This window comes from Aedes albopictus, chromosome 2, assembly GCF_035046485.1.
Source record: "Aedes albopictus strain Foshan chromosome 2, AalbF5, whole genome shotgun sequence".
Classification (NCBI taxonomy): Eukaryota; Metazoa; Arthropoda; class Insecta; order Diptera; family Culicidae; genus Aedes; species Aedes albopictus.
This window is the reverse complement of record NC_085137.1, coordinates 49,147,857-49,166,652: the sequence shown is the minus strand read 5'-3', so window position 1 is coordinate 49,166,652 and position 18,796 is coordinate 49,147,857. Positions and strand designations below refer to the sequence as shown.

The window sequence follows — 18,796 nt, the reverse complement described above, 5'->3', positions numbered from 1 at the left end:
AGGCCACCGGCTTACTGGTGGACCGACGCGATTGCGGACCTGCGCCGCGCCTGCCTACGGGCTAGGCGGCGGATGCAGCGAGCACGATCAGAGGAAGAGCGAAACGAACGGCGGGTGGTGTTCGCCGCTGCAAAAGCCGCGCTTAAGACCGAGATAAGAGCAAGCAAAAAGGCCTGCTTTGAGGGTCTCTGTCAGAGTGCCAATACGAACCCGTGGGGTGACGCCTACAGGATCGTTATGGCCAAGACGAGAGGTGTGATGGCTCCTACAGAGCAATCTCCAGAGATGTTGGAGGGGATCATTGGAGGACTTTTTCCGCGTCATGATCCTAGTCCTTGGCCTCCTTTCGTAGGACAGCCGGGGACTGGGGCTGGCGATGAGGAGAGGGTCACCGATGTGGAACTTGCGGGGATAGCTAAGTCCCTTAGCGTAGGTAAGGCCCCAGGTCCGGACGGAGTTCCGAACCTGGCCTTAAAAGTAGCTATTGCAGAGGCTCCCGAGATGTTCAGGTCTGCTATGCAGAAATGCCTGGACGAGGGAGTTTTCCCAGAAGCTTGGAAGAGGCAAAGCCTGGTACTATTGCCAAAGGCGGGGAAACCACCCGGAGACCCGTCGGCATATAGACCAATATGCTTGATTGACACGGCGGGGAAGGTGCTCGAAAAGATCATCCTCAATAGAATGTTGCGGTTCACCGAGGGCGAAAATGGTCTTTCGAGTAACCAGTACGGCTTCCGGAAGGGTAGGTCCACCGTAGACGCTATCTTGTCGGTTACAAAAACCGCCGAGAAAGCACTCGAGCCTAAGAGGAGGGGAATTCGCTTTTGCGCGGTAGTGACTCTGGATGTAAGGAATGCGTTTAATAGCGCCAGCTGGTCTGCTATTGCCGATGCGCTCTTGCGTCTGGGGATACCGGAGTACCTGTACAAGATTCTCGGAAGTTACTTTCAGAATCGTGTACTAGTCTACGACACGGAGGTGGGTCGGAAGTGCTTTCACATAACCTCAGGAGTCCCGCAAGGTTCCATCCTGGGTCCGGTGTTATGGAATGTCATGTACGACGAGGTGTTGAGGTTAGAGTATCCAGTGGGAGTGGTGATTGTCGGATTTGCCGACGACATTACGCTCGAAGTTTACGGTGAAACGATCGAGGAGGTAAAGTTGACTACCAACCACTCGATCAAAGTTGTGGAGGCGTGGATGCGGTCCAGGAAACTGGAGCTGGCTCACCACAAGACAGAGGTGACGGTTGTTAACAACCTGAAGTCGGAGCAGCAGACGGAGATCAGTGTAGGAGACTGTACTATCCTGTCAAAGCGCTCCGTCAAACACTTGGGCGTGATGATCGACGATAAGCTTACCTTCGGTAGCCACGTCGATTATGCCTGTAAAAGAGCCTCCACAGCTATTGCGGCACTGTCCCGGATGATGTCCAATAGCTCTGCGGTGTACGCCAGTAAGCGCAAGCTTCTGGCTAGTGTTGCTACATCCATACTTAGGTATGGCGGCCCGGCGTGGGGCACCGCGCTAAGTACTAAATGCTACCGACGGAAGCTGGAAAGTACTTACAGGCTTATGTGCCTGAGGGTTGCGAGCGCGTACCGTACCGTGTCACACGACGCTCTCTGCGTCATTACTGGTATGGTGCCTATCAGCATTCTTATCAGTGAGGACATGGAGTGCTTCGAAATGCGCGGCACAAGAGGCATACGCAGGACTGTCAGGATGGCCTCTATGGTCAAATGGCAGCGCGCGTGGGACAGTTCCACCAAAGGAAGGTGGACCTATAGGTTGATACCGAGGGTAGATAGTTGGATTAATAGGCGCCATGGGGAAGTCACATTCCACCTGACACAGGTCCTTACAGGTCATGGTTGCTTCCGACAGTATCTACACCGTTTCGGGCATGCGGATTCTCCCGAATGCCCAGTGTGCAATGGTTTAGAGGAAACGGCGGAACACGTTTTGTTCGTGTGCCCGCGTTTTCGCACAATGCGTGACCGCATGCTTGCCACATGCGGGGAGGACACAACTCCGGACAACTTGGTCCAGAGGATGTGTAGGGATGAGTTTGGCTGGAACGCCGTTTCAACGGCTATTACCCACATCGTCTGGGAGCTACAGAGGAGGTGGCGCGTGGACTCGGAGAATGGCTAGTCCAGATGCAGTACAAGAGGTGGTCCAGGGGTTCGGAGTCGGCTTCGTAGGTCATACCGGTGCCCTGCGGTCGAGATCGACCCTTACAACGATTAAGTGGCCGCGGAGAGGAAGTCCCGGTAGCGGTGCTGTCGTGGCGTCGGTCTACTGGGTTGGATCCGAGCCCGCGGTTGGAAAGGGGTCCCCGGCAAGGGTCGGGGTAGGTGAGATCCTGCTGTCTGCAACCTACGGGTGCATCTGATAGGGCCTGAAGGGTAGTGATACCCTTCCTTACGGGCAGGTCAGATCGGGTTGCACGTGGGCATCAGTTCTTGATGTCCGCTCAGCAGTAGGGCGCGGGCGGGGTTGACCCTGCCCGCCTTCCGAGGACAAAGGGAGTGGCGAGGACCACTCGGGAAACTGGCTAAGCGCCAGCATGCTACCGTGATGGACTCTCCAAAGCGAGTCATCGATGTTCGTTGCTGCAGGCTACGCAGCTAACCTTGTGGGTGCGATGTGCACTAGCCCCTCTCTGAAGCAATACCTTCTTGGTGGTTCCGGAGAGACGTAGGGTTTGGCGACCATAGGAATGGTTTAGTGGGTACGAGGAGAGAGTAGTCCTGGATTTTACTTTTGTTGTAGAAGACGGCCTGTCAGACCTACACTACCCTAACCTTCTGTTAGGGTGTCTGTTGAGCAGATTATCCCCCTATGGTTTAGAAGGAAAAAAAAAAAAAAAAAAAAAGACCAGCTGGCGCTATTAAACGCATTCCTTACATCCAGAGTCACTACCACGCAAAAGCAAATTCCCCTCCTCTTAGGCTCGAGTGCTTTCTCGGCGGTTTTTGTAACCGACAAGATAGCGTCTACGGTGGACCTCCCCTTCCGGAAGCCGTACTAGTTGCTCGAAAGACCATTTTCGCCCTCCGTGAACCTCAACATTCTATTGAGGATGATCTTTTCGAGCACCTTCCCCGCCGTGTCAATCAAGCATATTGGTCTATATGCCGACGGGTCTCCGGGTGGTTTCCTCGCCTTTGGCAAAAGTACCAGGCTCTGCCTCTTCCAAGCTTCTGGGAAAACTCCCTCGTCCAGGCATTTCTGCATAGCAGACCTGAATATCTCTGGAGCCTCTGCAATAGCTACTTTTAAGGCCAGGTTCGGAACTCCGTCCGGACCTGGGGCCTTACCTACGCTAAGGGACTTTGCTATCCCCGCAAGTTCCACATCGGTGACCCTCTCCTCATCGCCAGCCCCAGTCCCTGGCTGTCCTACGACAGGAGGCCAAGGACTAGGATCATGACGCGGAAAAAGTCCTCCAATGATCCCCTGGTGACCTGATGCTGATCGACCACCACCGTCCGGACTGGTTTTACTGCATCCAGTGACTCTGCATCTTCAAGCGTTCTTGTATTTTCTCTTTCATAATCCGTATGGGGCCTCCAAACCCCAAATATATATCTAGTATATACAGTATTGTCGACTTTTATGTTTAGCGGCTGATTCCCTGCATGGAACAGGTTAATCTTCGTTTTGTTTAGATTGATACCTAGATTCAGGTCCTTCGCTTTACTGATAAAGTTGGTCAAGTGGATTTGCATTTTTTGATTTAATGCTTCGATGGATTTCGCTCTAACTTTTAGAGCAAAATCATTCACAAATTGCGTCGTCATCGTATATTGTGTGTAAGTTCGTCGTGTACACGTTAAAAAGAAAGAGCGACATCACATCGCCCTGTGAAAGTCTGTTGCCTACTACCCTCGTCAACATTTTTTCTCCTGCCTTCATTGCGATTTTCCTGTTTTTCAAAAAAGACGTAATCCGTATTATAATTTCTGATGGAAATTGAACCCAGGTAACCACTAAACATTTGAATAAGCCGTTAAGTGAACTGCCCCTATTCGCATAACAGTCCCATGTTTGCTGGGTTTCCTATTCCTATTGTGCGAATGGAGGCAGTAAACCGTATTAAGCATTTGAACTGCTTGCTGCCCTACATCAACAGCTGCCTTGAATCAGCATAAGTTGTGCTATTCAAAAGCTTTCAGCTGTTACATAGCATTTCAACTGCTTGAGGTGTTTTGCTGGGAAGCAATCAGAATGCTTTTCAACTGCTTTACAAATGCTAAGAGCAAAGAGTATGGGAGATATTTTATGCATTTGATAGCTCATGCTACCTCTCTCTTACAGAATCTATGCCTCTGTTGTCAAATTTGGACAACTGAGTTGCTTATTCGTTTTCCCTTATTCATACTGCTTATCATATTTCTCCGAAGCAAACATTGCTGCAGCTGGTTTGGGTTGCAAAAATTACCATCGAGAAATTACCACACCTAAATGTTGTCGAAAAATATGTACCAAATAGGTGCATTTGCTTGAACATGCCGTACGTGATCATATCTCCGGAAGGTGCTGATTTCGAGTTTTTTGATGCCAGAATCTTGCTCCACTGCATCCATCACATGGTAGCAGCAGGTTCCTCCATAAACGTCAACAAGACCAAATCGTTGGATGTAAACACGGTTAACCTCTTCTGGGCAATCAGTGGAGAATGTTGAAAGCTTCCAATATCGTGGTAGCCAAATGGTGGCCGATGGTGGCACCAAGATAGACATAGGTGCACGGATCAAGAAGGCGAGGGCTGCCTATGCGAGTTTAAGAAATGTATGGAAAAACACACAAAAATGTATGGAAAAACGCACCAAAATCCGAATTTTAAACTTAAACGTAAAATCTGTGCTGCTGTACGTCAGTGAAACTTTGTGTGTATCAGAGGAGGACACTCAGCGGCTGCAGGTTTTCATAAATAGATGCCTGCGGCTGCGGTATATAATTCGTGCATGGTGGCCTCACAATTGAATCTCCAACGTGCAGATCCATCGTCGATGTCATCAAAAGTCAATAGCGACAGAAATTCGAGAGCGAAAGTGGAGGTAGGTCGGCTACACTCTACGCAGGGGCGGGAACGAAATCTGGAAACAAGCGTTAGATTGGAACCCAGCAGGACATCGCTGCAGAGGCAGACCCAGAGGATCATGACGGCGCAGCCTCAACAACGAAATCAAGCAAGTCGACAGAAATTTGACCTGACCACGGATCAAGGCGATGGCTGACAATCGCCCAGGATGGAAATCTTTCAATTCGGCCCTCTGCACTACCGTGGATGCACAGGACTGGAAGTAAGTAAGTAATGGCCCCTATAGCCACAACTGTAAAAGCGTCCCAAGGAACATTCACTCATTTAACCAACATAGCAATGACATTTTTATTCCACATTTGATTGAATTACAGTTTAACATTATTTCATCACAGCTTGTAATCAGGCGTTGTTCAAACAAAAGTGGAGAAGTTATTCAGCAATCTTTTCTGCAAGCGCGATACAGGCTTTACAGTCGAAAGTAATCTGTGTTATATCAGCCTCATATTAAACTTGTATTCAGCTATAATAACCTGCTGCGAAAACAAAAACAAATTGAAGTCTCTCTCTCTCTCTCTCTCTCTCTCTCTTCTTGGCGTAACGTCCTCATTGGGACAAAGCCTGCTTCTCAGCTTAGTGTTCTATGAGCACTTCCACAGTTATTAACTGAGAGCTTCCTCTGCCAATGACCATTTTGCATGCGTATATCGTGTGGCAGGCACGAAGATACTCTATGCCCAAGGAAGTCAAGGAAATTTCCTTTACGAAAAGACCTTGGACCGACCGGGAATCGAACCCGTCACCCTCAGCATGGTCATGCTGAAGTGCAAGGTGCAATTATAGTCCATTCATGTTTATTTGTCGCATCTCAACGCATTTATAACACACAAGCTCTTCTAAAAATTTCTCAACTTGGGATTTGAACTCGTGATCTCCCAAACACCCGTCGCATGCCTTGCCCACTACGCCATCCTGGAATTGATAAGTTGCACGCTGAGAGTGTAATATCTTTTCAATGCTGTGAAAGATCAATATTCAGATTTATGAAAGGTTGTAAATATCTATTAAAAAAGTTGTGAAGATGACTACAACTTTGAAATTGCTACGAAAATTAGCAAACGTTTCGAATATTTTGCATTGGTGTGCAACACACATCAAAACATATTTAATAATGATTGATTTAATAATTCTAGTACTGTTCTATTATAATCATTTTGACCTGTTGTTCAATCGAAAAGTGATAATCGAACAAATACATCATAAACCCGTTTATATAGCTTACTGTTAACCATTATTGAACGTTCCCACAATAGCTGAAGTATTAAACATCGAAAGCATTTGTTCAACTTATGTAGACCACAATAATCAGCTATCGGAAACTGTGGAACATAAGCTTATTAGAAAAAAGTACTTCTTCAGCTTATATTAAAGCTAGTAAGGGCAAATCGAACAAACAAAAATTGCTGACGTTTGTTAAGCTTGTAATTAAATTGCTGTTCACATACATGCCAAATGTTACATTTTGGCTTATTTACAATGTAAATAGCATCATTTCAGTTTATTATTCAGAATTTGGTTTTGTTCAGCTGCGAATGTTATAAACCGGCAATAGTTCGACATACATGCTTATTAATGACTTTGAATTGTTCCTTGGGGTGCGTATTCAGCATGATCATGCTGAGGCTGACGGGTTCGAATCCCGATTAGTCCAGGAACTTTTCGTAAAGGAAATTGTCTTGACTTTCTGGGCATAGAGTATTTTCGTGCCTGTCACACGATATACACATGCAAAAATGGTCATTGGCAGGGGAACCTGTCCGGCTTTGTCAGAGTTGGGACGTTTCGCCAAGAAGAAATCAAGCATAACTTTTCAATCCGACGTAACTCGAGAATGTAAACAAATCCGGGTTTACTGCTGCAATGATTCATAAAGCAAATTGAAGAATCCACATCACTGTTTGATGATTTATTGCTTAATTTGTTTAACTAAGCATATTTTTCGAAACGACGTATCTAACTATTTTGATGTTTACAACTTTACTGATAGATACACCGTTTTGATATATGAGAAAACCAAACGACGTATCTAGCCAAAATTAAAAGTAACACATACACCAAACTGGCACCATACAAAAGCGACGTATCTGGCATGACGTATCTCTAGAGCATCGCCACGGGCGTCCCTATCTGGGTCCCTATCCCTATTTCCGGGCCCTGAATAGGGACCCATGTTCACACCGGTGGTATCTAAACGGGAATGAAAAATAAGGACGCGACATGGGATTAGCGATGGGTTTCCACATTTGGGGACCCACTCAAATCTTGCACTGAGTTGCTATTCCGATGGTTTGTGTGACGTCACTTTCTTTATTTACATTTTGCGGTGAAGTGAGCTGAGTAGTGGTGTGGAAAATGAACAGCAGTGGATAAATAGAGCAAGAGGTGAATATTGATGTACTTTGTCTTACGTGACTAGATGTTTTCCAGAACCCTATCACAAACAAACAGACGCAGCACTAATAATTCCCACGTACACCGATTCACGTTTATTTAAAAATTTAATAGTTGGCCAATTGCCCATCTGTGGCGTTCGCAGCGTTTTTGTTCAAATTTTACATGCGCTCACAATTGTCACCTAGTTTATGATTGGCCACTCTATTGGCCAAACTCAATCCTTCTAGATTGGGTGAATATGTTTCGGCGACTATGATTTTGAATAGCAAACGTAACACTTGAAAGAAATTGCTATTAAAATCATCGTCATGTGAACATAATCCCCAATGCCAAACACGCTATTTCACAAAACGCTCAGTAGGTGCCGGTAGTGAGCGAACGTCAAGCGGCAGCAAAAATTATGTGAGCGCCGTCTGCGAACAATTTGCAAACTACAGAATATTTGGTTTAAATATTCTTTAAAAAATAAAACGATAAGAGATGACTAGAGGGAGACCGGAGACGTCTGCTTGTTTGTGACGAAATGTTAGAAGTGTTACGTGTGCTTGTCTGTGACCCTTTATGCCTTTGTCACTTTATGCAGGATTCATCAAAAGTTTGGACATATTTAATTTGTTTTAATTTGTACTACGTCCAATAAAAAGTAAGGACCGCTTTTAGCAACGCACGGTGGAAAATCAATATGTTTTTGAAGTCCCTAATCCCAAAATAGAAACCACTGGTGGGAAGGTGGGGTGCTATTCTAAAATAGCACCCGAAAAGGAGTGGTATAATAGGGATAGCGATGAGGACTCCCGTGGCGGTGCTCTAACCAACCCGGTGTATGTGTATTTTTGTCAAAATTCATTGTGAAAATGATATGGAATGAGTAGGTTTTGTTTCTTACCTGATGCGTGCTTCATCCCTGGTGATGTTAAGCACGAAAAAACTTATGAAGTCTTTTTTATAAAAAAAACTATTTTAGTGAAATGGTCGTCAACATTGACCATGAATTTACTCAGATCAGTGAAAAAGGTAGATACGTCGATTTGAAAAATTATGCTTGAAATCATTTTTTAAATTTGTAGAAACCTAAGGAATTGTTAGCTTTCCTTGATATTCCAGTTTTCTTTTTGAAATAGTTGAGGGGTGCCTGATCCTAGAAAGATCCTGAAAGCATCCCAGCTAGAAATCCTTCAAATCCATCGGTAGGGTAGGACGGGGCAAGATGGCCACCCGGGGCAAGATGAGCACCCCTCCGTTTTACTACTTTTATGATGAATTTTGCCCAAACAACTTTATAATCCGTTAGAATAATGTTCATTCTGTTTGTAAACCTGATAAAAGGTACTTCATAATGAACGATTGAAAAAATATCATCAAATTAGTCAATAGCATCGATTTTTAGCATTTTCTTATAAGAAATCAGCAGAAAAAATAAGGTTTTTATGTCAGAATCAAATTTTTACCATAATTCTGGTTATCAGCCAACATTACAAGCTTACTGCAAAGCATTTTAATTTACATTAGAAAATATTTTTTACAACAAACATTAAAATTTATTCAATGTTAGTTATTTACCTATAGTGGGGCAAGATGAGCACCCATCACTCCCCATCAAGGGAATATAGAAAATATTTTGAAATTATTGTAATCCACTCAATAGTGCCGAACATAGGTTTCCGTAACCTCTGCAACTATTTGGTTGCGCAAATTTCTAAAAATAAGCAACTTAATAATCGTTTATTGTTTTTCGGGTCATTTTGTATAAAGTATTATGAAACCGTATTTTTTTTAATAATCGAAAAAATATATGATAATTTTAGATCGTGATACCATAGCTATAAACAAGGTTCACTATATCAATCACTGTATGGCCAATTTATTGTTAAAATATTGGGATTTTAATGAAGTGCTCTTCTTGCCCTGTAGCATGTTCGAACTGACCATAAAACATCTTTTTTGTTTAGTCAAATAAATCATACTTATTGTGAATTTTGAACCCTCCCATGTTTATGGGTGATAGAAAACATGATATAGAAAGGAACTACTAAGAGGTACTTTGAAAATTTGTGTTAACTTTCAATAAACTCAACGTGTTCCTTAGGGTGCTCATCTTGCCCCGTCCTACCCTAGTTATAAATATTATTTTTGCTTTTTATACGTTTCTTGGATTTTATTAGAAAAAGGTCGATTAGTTTTAAGTGAATAACGATGTTTGTTTTACTGTAGCGTCTATCCGAATCCATCAACGCATATCAAAATTCTACTAATAGTTAGCTTGAAGATTGGCCTTTCTACGGTGTAGATGTACAAGGATGATGAAGGTAAACCCTTTAGCACAAAACATCTTTGTAAAATAAAAAAAAAAAACAGAACTTTTCTAATAAATTGCAAGTTGTGGTAATGTTTCCCATGCAAACTTCAGGTTGTTTGCGTTAGGGTTTGCGCAATGGGATCCCTTGATCTGATTGAGCTCAAAGTTTCAGACGTGCCAAATAAACCAGAAACTATTGCAGTGTCTCAATTCCGACACGTCTTACATTCCGAAACCAGTCTAATGGCCGCACCACGCAATTTCGCATATCAACAAGTGAACCTCGGGGGCAATGAAACATCCGGATTCCGATTCTCCCCGCACGTACACCTCATAATGCTTCCGAAAACTGGCACCACTGCAACCGACCAACCAACCAACAACCGACATTCCCGTTGTGTGAAAATCATTATGCTTGCTTCTCTCTGCTGCTGGGTCAATGTTTTGAAATGGTACCACACTGCTGCTGCTGCTTCTCATCGAGTTTTCCATTGTTGGTGGTGCTGCGCCCGCTGCAGAGCGATTTAATTTTGACACTTCCACCACTTTCGCAGGTAGAGAAATTAAAGCTCCTTTCTTTGTTCCGAGTAGGAAGAGGGCACTTTGACACTGGTTTTTGACGATTTTTGACTTTCCGTGATAAAATTTCTAATCTTTGACACATTTTTAGGGATCTAAAATTTTCCATCATACAAACCTTTTGAGTTTTATCTCGTTTCACTAAAATGTTAACTCTTTTCTTCTACGGCACTAGACGACCCTCGTCGGAAGTTTAGGTTTTTCACTGCGTGCAGAATTTAGCTGGTGGGGCAACCCATTATTTGACACATAAACACTATTGGTACATTTTTCACACATTTTCTCTCAATTTCCGCTGGTTTTCTTCATTCGTCACTGTTTTTCGTCGTATCTTCCACTTCTGCAGATCCTAAGCTGACTTTGGGAGCTTGAAGGCTCAACCCCCGACCGACGACCGCCAGTCAGCGCCAGAGCGACCAGTGAAAAGTGGAACGCGGCGAGACGCGACGAAGAGGAAAGAAAAGAAACGAACGAAAAAAAAAAGAGGTTGCGATCCAATCCGACGACGACGACGACGACGGAAAATCTCAAACTCTTTCGTCACCGATTTCGGCCGGATTCCGCGGCGGAAACATTGCTACCGTATGCAAATTCACTTGCCCGCGGTGGCCACTCGTCGATGTGCCCAGTTTTGAACCGTTCAATCACCGTTTTCTGCGGGGAATTTACAATTTTCCCAAAATCACTCCGTCCACTGACTGCAAGAGAGTTTCGAATCGCGACGACGACGACGAAGACGGGCAACCGAATGCTGTGTGTGCGAGTTTAACAAAAATGGCGAACGTACAAACGCGACCCCGGGATGGCACGTACACTGGCGTGCTAGCGCGTGTACGGATAGGCGGAGAAACGGGAATTTTGCGGTGGTGTGCGTGTGCTTGCGGGCTCGGATTGTTGAGGGGATCGTTCGGTCGCAGTGAAAGCGGGAGTGGCCGCTTGAGCTTTTTTCGAAGCAACAAAGCACTGGAAAGCTTTTCGAAGCATTTTGCGAAGGGAGCTCAGCTAGTGAAAAAGACTATGCGTTAGGGTGGTTCCGGTGGTTCGTCAATAGCAATGTGATATAAATAAGGTGTGGAGGAACTCATCCTTTGAATGTGTTAGTAAGCGCTGGAACATAAACAATTTTTGAGGGGAGGGTTGGTGACGTCATACAAGCTCAACGCATGTTTGGGTCGTGTTTCCTTGCCCTCAATCTGCACCCTACCACTACTACTGATTTGTGCGTTCAAAAAAATAAAACAGCTGGATCAAAACTCGGGGAATACTCCTAATATATGTACTTACTCAATTTACATTCCACTATAGATTTAAAAACTGCAGCGCTATTATTTTGCGGAATTTTATTTTTCCAGGCCCTGTTGAACGGTGGAGTCAAAAAACTTTGCGCCGTACAACGAGGCATCAAACCATTGCCATCAGCCAATGTAATACCGATTTTTAGAATCCATATGTTTTACATGTTGCAAGCACAGACAAACAGACGTAACACTACGAACATTTTTCGATTCATATCATAGTCTCGGAAACCTGTTCGCCCAATACTAAAAGGACTGAGTTTGGCCGACCATGAACTAGGTGGCGGTAGTGGGCAAACGTCAAACTCGAACAAAAACGATGCGAGCGCCACGGGTGGGCAGTTGGCTAACTATCAAATCTTTAAATAGACCGTTAATTCGGTGTACGATGGGAAATGTCAGAGTGTTACGTCTGTTTGTCTGTGTTGCAAGTATTCGTTGAAGCTCGAAACTAGGTGCATTTTAACCTAAAATAGAACAAAAATGTTATAAAATCTTGCAAACTCTCCATTTTTCCGACCGCTGCAAAACTTGCCCTTGTTTGTGTTTGAAAAATAACACGCAAATCACCCTTGGTAACAACGCAATGTAGGGGTAGTGGGCAGTGGGCGGGCTCTGAATATCACAACAACTGACCGTATGACGTCAAGCCGTTGTCAAGATTCTACGGGTTGCTATGAAAAATAAAAGACCGCGCACTAAAACAAGCAAAGTACTGTGTATTACACAAAATGATCTCTTCACCTTACTTACATCACATTGCGTCAATAGGACACTGCATTATTTTGATTTTTTACGGGATTTCAACGTTTCTTGGCCTTGGGCGCCGTCCACAAATTACGTAACGCTCTAGGGGGAGGGGGAGTGTGGCCAAGCGTTAAGGTCCATACACAAATTTTAAGATTTTCATACAAAAAAGCGTTACGGAGGGGGGAGGGGGGGGTCAACAAATGACGATTATACTTGCGATTATAGCGTTACGTAATAAATGGATGCTGCCTTGTTGTTTACAACATTTCCGTAATGCCCAGTGAATCAAAATTCAACCATCACGCAACAATAATGACAATGTCGCAACCTGTATTTGTTGCGACAATCCATGGGTGCACCCAATGCGACATAAGTTTGTCCCAACTTGAAAATAATAGTACATCACGAGTTTAGGAATTTTTAAGCCTTTCATTGCGATTTTCGAACGGTAGCTTTGAGGCGGCAATCACTGCAACTCTGCTGAAAATCTATCATCAGACAGGTTCGACTTTGGGTTAGGAATAATTGATTACACAGCGCAACATTTTTTTGTCTCAAGAGCAAACTTTTGTGTCTCCGAAGGATTTTGGGCCGCTGAATCCGAATCCGGGCTCAGATTTGCTCCAACACGTCACAATTTTGAGCTATACCTCAATTTATAGGGCAAAATATGCGATTTTGGGCTTTTTTGACTGCAAGCCATTAAGCATGGAAATATTTTTTTAAGCAATCAAAAGGTTGATTGGTCATTTAACATCTAAATTAATGACTCACGCAAAACATTTCGTTTTACCTAATCAAATTTGATAAATTTAAGCATTTTATGTTAGTATGAAAACTTGCATGCAACTTCTGCCCAACTAACAATCACTCATTTAACAGGCACCATTATGACGAATTAATTCAGCATGATGTTGAATAACATTTGAATTATTTTCACGTACAACCTATGTTCGGGTTTTGTTCACACAAATTTGGAGAAGTTATAAAGCATCATGTTGTGCACTAACTTATATTTTGTTTTTAAAAGCGTTTTACAAATGTACAAGAAAGTTGTTATTAAGCTTTGGCAAAAATGACTGAAAATAAATAAAATGCAAAAATGTTGAACTTTCACGAGAGTAATTTATTTGCTCTCATGTTGAGAACACCTATTATGAAATAAGAATTACATATAAAATTCCCTAAATCCGGATTAGAACTCGAGACCTGTCGATTGCCAGCCGCATGCCTTCCTATCTGCGCCATCCTAGAGATGGTGAGATGCAGCACCCAAAGCAAAACATAATCTTCCCATGACTCAATAATGATCACTCCTGAACTTGTGTTCAGCAGTGGTGAATTAGCACAGCACGTGGTAATCAACTGAACAACGCCTTACACTTCAACCGCTGTTCAACTCAAAACACGTGTTTTCCATTCTGATTTCGCTGTCAGTATTTTTATCGCACGGTGAGAAAACTTGTGTCGAATGCGGCCAAAAAGTGTTGGTCCTTATTGAAGATATTGTTTCCAGACGAACTAATTGCGATATGAAAATGTTTTTATTTTTATTAATAAATATCGATCTTTAAAAATGTATGACAATATGTGGTGCGGTATGGTATTGGACATGGTGCATTCACATCATCTGTTCAGGTAATCTACTCATGCTCAGTCGAAGATCCGTTAAGATTGTTTTTATTTATGCTTTTGTCATGGAATCTTTACATTATGTTCAATAAATAGTGCATAAGGATATTTAGGGATGCTTGAAATGTGTCTATTTCTGAATGCCGTTTGGTTATCTAGGTGACTGTGGGAACAATATTCAGTAAACACGACAGCACTGAAATGTCAAATGTATCGATCCAAGCGTCTCGTACAATTGAACTGCTGCGGAAGATTAAATATATAATAATCAAGGTACAATACTGCCGTAATTCTGCAAAGTGACGTAAGCGCCATTCAAAATGTCGATATTTTTTGGTATATTATGTATAACATCTGGTGTAAAAATAACACTGTGGTATGCCTGATGTATTAAAATGCAAGATCTAGTCGTAATCTATCATCTATGGAAAGAAATTTAGGGGATGAGCAAGAATTTCATGGAATATAACCAAAAAATGGGCAAAAGCTATCAATGTCGCTTACGTCACTTTGCAGAATTACGGCAGAATATATCTTGTTACAGACTAATAATCATAAATAAATACCTCATTTTTACGTTGATTACGTCTCTTGGCACTCAATGTTAAACTACATAATTCTAATCCGTTTTATTTTATGTGATTCGTTTAAAATTTTGGTTCATTGATAACTTGGTTGTCTAAACAGTTTTAGCCATGATTTATCCCATAATCCGAACAAAGTTCCGAGTCAAACTATGACGGGCTGAAGGCGTTTATTTGACAAGTGAAAAGCACATTGTTCAGGAGCATATGCTTATCGATACATCAGCTTAATAAGATGCAGACAAATGTTTTGTTAAACTATTTTGTTAAGGAATCAATGCTTGTCGAATAAATTTCTTGTTAAACTTTTGAAAAGTGTTTTTATTTATCATTGTTGATACCGATGAGGAAAGTCGAACATTGACAATTTTCTCAATTGAAAAATCATTTAAACAGTAATGTGTAGAGCATTATTTTAGTTCAGCTATCATTACCATTATTAAGCAACAATTCAGCAAGCTTGCTTGTTTGTGACTTGCAATTCCCAACTAACAATCACTCATTTAACAGGCACCATTATGACGAATTAATTCAGCATGATGTTGAATAACATTTGAATTATTTTCACGTACAACCTATGTTCGGGTTTTGTTCACACAAATTTGGAGAAGTTATAAAGCATCATGTTGTGCACTAACTTATATTTTGTTTTTAAAAGCGTTTTACAAATGTACAAGAAAGTTGTTATTAAGCTTTGGCAAAAATGACTGAAAATAAATAAAATGCAAAAATGTTGAACTTTCACGAGAGTAATTTATTTGCTCTCATGTTGAGAACACCTATTATGAAATAAGAATTACATATAAAATTCCCTAAATCCGGATTAGAACTCGAGACCTGTCGATTGCCAGCCGCATGCCTTCCTACACTGCAAAAACTGCAAATATTTATTCTATGTGAAAATTCACATCGATACAATTGACCTTCCCACACATACATTTTATTACCTAAAATATAACCAAGATGTTCGTTGCCCATGCTTTAGATAAGTTTTACAAATAGTTAGTATGTGTTATCACCCATAGCAAAAAAATATGTGTGTACACACATAATAACAATGCATGGCGTCTGTGTCAGCCGTCCGCGATGTGCGAAGTGAAAAAATGGCGACTGAAACGTGTTTACAAAAAAAAATGCTGCAGAAGTTGCAGCTTCTAGTGGAGCTATTTTACGTAAATCATAGCGGCCATGTGCACAGGGACATGGAAAAGTCGTCCTCAGTCACTTGACATCGAAACATCATTGGAAACTCAGTAATTTTCAAGTGTTTTCACAGTTTGAAACATCACTCGGAGCTGCAAAGTTGACCGCTTGGTCACTCTCTGGTGGTTCACAATCAACCAACTTTTCGGTGCAGTACGATATTTGACTCATTTCAAATGAGCTTTTGGCTTTGTCTTAAAATCAATTCTACAGTTTTATGCGAGGTTTTATGGATCAAACTTGTAACATTAATCCCCAGTAAAACTTCTATTCTCTCATATCAAAACCATTTGAGCACATCTATTGATTATATTTGCCATTCTGTATTGTTTTTATGTGTAATCACACATAAGAACGATAAACACCGAGAAACAGCTCATTATGTGTGTCACACATAAACAGTATTTGTCTAGACACATTGCAAAAATATATGTGAACGAAACATAAAATAAATATTAGCAGTTTTTGCAGTGTATCTGCGCCATCCTAGAGATGGTGAGATGCAGCACCCAAAGCAAAACATAATCTTCCCATGACTCAATAATGATCACTCCTGAACTTGTGTTCAGCAGTGGTGAATTAGCACAGCACGTGGTAATCAACTGAACAACGCCTTACACTTCAACCGCTGTTCAACTCAAAACACGTGTTTTCCATTCTGATTTCGCTGTCAGTATTTTTATCGCACGGTGAGAAAACTTGTGTCGAATGCGGCCAAAAAGTGTTGGTCCTTATTGAAGATATTGTTTCCAGACGAACTAATTGCGATATGAAAATGTTTTTATTTTTATTAATAAATATCGATCTTTAAAAATGTATGACAATATGTGGTGCGGTATGGTATTGGACATGGTGCATTCACATCATCTGTTCAGGTAATCTACTCATGCTCAGTCGAAGATCCGTTAAGATTGTTTTTATTTATGCTTTTGTCATGGAATCTTTACATTATGTTCAATAAATAGTGCATAAGGATATTTAGGGATGCTTGAAATGTGTCTATTTCTGAATGCCGTTTGGTTATCTAGGTGACTGTGGGAACAATATTCAGTAAACACGACAGCACTGAAATGTCAAATGTATCGATCCAAGCGTCTCGCTTTTGGGGCAGCAGGGACGATGGGGCAGCAGGGACGAAAGTCCTGGGGCCTGACGCACCCCCCCGCTTGCGAGTCAGCCGCGTAGTCGCCGGCTAAGAATAGGACTACTAACCCCAATTCAAGGTGTCAAGCGACCCGTGCTGAGGAATGAGTGATCGAGGGGGTGAAAAAGATGCTCGATCTTTAACGGAGCCAGTGGGGTACCTGGGCACCCCCCACAGTAAGCTGTCCCTTACCGCGTTAATGCAGGGCTCTGGCGTGGTGGACATTCTTTCCCGTGCGACTCGTGGGATTAATCATGAAATCAAACAAATCAAGCAATCAAAATTCAGGTGGAAGTAGTGGTGGGATCAACCCCTTCGCAAGAAGCGGGTTGATGAGATCTCCGACAAGGAGAAGTGAGGAGATAGGCGCTGGGAGTTGCGTACGCAGCTCAAGCGTGGGTGCTCCAGTCCACTTCCCGGCAAGCCAGCCGGTGGAGGTTATGGACGGAGCGTGGTTGTTGAGGGCCGTCAACCGAGGATCCAAAGGACGGTCCGCAATAGAGGTGGCTGAGCAGCAGCTTGGCAAAATCATCGACTTTGCGTCCACTAAGTCGAACATAAGCAAGGACCTGAAAACGGCCTTGCTTCGACTTAGGGCGTCGATCGACGATGCCAAGCAGGAGCACGCGGCACTCGCGTTGCTGACTGCTGCAGCAGCGGAGCCTGCAAATGAGAAAGTGCCGAAGTTTACCCAAACGGAGGCCTTCTCCTTCGCAGGAAGTCCAAATAAGGCGGAAGCGACTGCTCGCGACAAACGGGGCAAGCAATCGCAGAAGCGGGCGAGGCAACCGTCAGGCGAGGAGCTGTCTGGCGGTGCCCGCAAGGCCAGGCGAATCATTACCCCGAAAGTCGGTAATAATGCCGGAAGGTCGGACCCCAGCCAGGGTTCCCGGAAAGCTGGGAAGGGTGGGCCTGAAAAGGCTGGCCCGTCCCGGAACGATGGGAACAAGGGGTTGCGACCGCTAGTGGGCCCTCAACAGCCACAGAGTAGGGCGATCCAAGGGGAGGACCCCCCTTGGACGAAGGTAGAGCGGAAGAAGAAGAAGGCGAATCCGCAGGTAGTAGCGCAGGACGCCAAGCCAAGGCGTAGGAGGGCAGGTGCCAAGCGCGAGAAAGGCGACGCTATCGTCATCAAGACGGAACAGTCCAAGTACTCGGACGTCTTGAAGATGATGCGAAGCGACGCCAAGCTTGAGGGTCTTGGAGCCGACGTACGCAGTATTAGACGTACTCGTACGGGCGAGATGATCCTGGAGCTGAAGCGCCAGAAGGAGCACAAGGGCGCCGCCTATAAGAGGCTGGCAGAAGAGGTCCTTGGTGAGGGTGTGCAGGTGAGGGCTTTGACACATGAGGCGACTCTGAAGGTCAAGGACATCGATGAGATCACCGAAGTGGAAGAGCTCGTCACGGCACTGCGGCAACAGTGCGATGTGCAGGTGGCAGCCGCAGCCGTTAAGCTACGGAAAGGGCCAGCAGGGACACAGGTAGCTTTGGTTCAGCTACCTGTGGCGGACGTCAAAAAGTCCGTTAAAGTAGGGAGCATAAAGGTGGGTTGGTGTGTATGTCACCTGACATTCCACGAGCCACCAGAGGTTTGCTTCAGGTGTCTGGAACCAGGACACAAGTCGTGGGACTGCAAAGGCCCCGACAGGCGCAAACTGTGCAGGCGATGCGGCGCTGAAGGTCATAAGGCCCAAAGCTGCACGAGTCCGCCCATCTGCATGATCTGTACCGGGAAATCCTCGAACAACAGACATCCGATGGGTGGTCCAAGGTGCCCGGCCTTCAAGAAAGCCGCAGTGAACA

General features: G+C 43.7%; 1 protein-coding gene across 3 annotated transcripts in view; it reads right to left on the bottom strand.

Annotated features, from left to right (window-relative positions):
* The window catches only part of LOC109409124 (nipped-B protein), a 104,381-nt gene extending 93,070 nt beyond the window's left edge, over nucleotides 1-11,311 (bottom strand). For 2 of the 3 annotated variants that reach the window (XM_062849663.1, XM_029871224.2), the window contains exon 1: nucleotides 10,501-11,311. The gene's annotated coding sequence lies outside the window, so the exon portion shown is untranslated. The remainder of the gene's footprint in view (nucleotides 1-10,500) is intronic. The other variant, XM_062849665.1, reaches the window with a different exon arrangement.
* Between the last annotated feature and the right edge of the window lie 7,485 nt (nucleotides 11,312-18,796).